We start from the raw sequence: 776 nt of genomic DNA, 5'->3' as shown, positions 1-776 counted from the left end.
TTATTCAGGCATTGTATGATACTGGTTAAAGGGGGGGGGGCTCCGGCTCACTCCTCAGGCTCAGAGAGCATTGTTTATACGTTAGGCTTTTATCTGGGAAAGTCCTTTCCCAGGTCGGAGGCCCAGTCCTGTCGTCACATAAAAGGCTGTCTTTTTACATGTTCCATACGGTTGCCTATAACATAAAAAGACACAGGTTTTAGCGGTCATTTCACTTAACAACACAGGGTTTTTTAGAAGGGAAATAGTGGAGTGTATCGCTTACCGCCTGAGCGCCCGTCTGTTCACCATGGAGAGTCAGTGTCTACTGAGAGAGCAGAAAGTGATTGTAGCCGACGCCCGGCCGGTCACGCAGGTGCGCTGAGTTGGGGCTGATCGAGGAGGTAGATTGGAAGGTACCGCCCCTTGATGACGCGGCCTAGGCTGCAGCGCTGTCTCTCGGTCCTCTCTCTGCCTCTCATCCACTGTCTCCCCATGGTGCGGCGCTTACCTGACAGGTCTCCTAGCGAGACTCCACAACACGCACTATAGGATGCCAGGTCCCGAATGTTTTAGGGAAGGTTCTGACAGCTTCCCGTGTTAGCTGATCTGAGTGAGCGGGAGGGGTTGCAGGGTTGGATCAGGCTTTGAAGATATGGGGGTGCCATACCTTTGGTTGCTACCTTTGGAAGTTGTAGCGGAAGTCAGAGGTGGGATATAGGCGGTGAACAGGAAGTGTGACGGCACAGTACCCTGGGAGCCAGTGTTGCTCAGTAGCACATCCGACCGACATCCCT

The sequence above is a fragment of the Gymnoscopelus braueri genome, assembly GCF_963280865.1.
Source record: "Gymnoscopelus braueri genome assembly, chromosome: 18".
NCBI classification, from domain to species: domain Eukaryota; kingdom Metazoa; phylum Chordata; class Actinopteri; order Myctophiformes; family Myctophidae; genus Gymnoscopelus; species Gymnoscopelus braueri.
The sequence above is the reverse complement of the archived record's forward strand: the minus strand, read 5'-3'. Positions refer to the sequence as shown.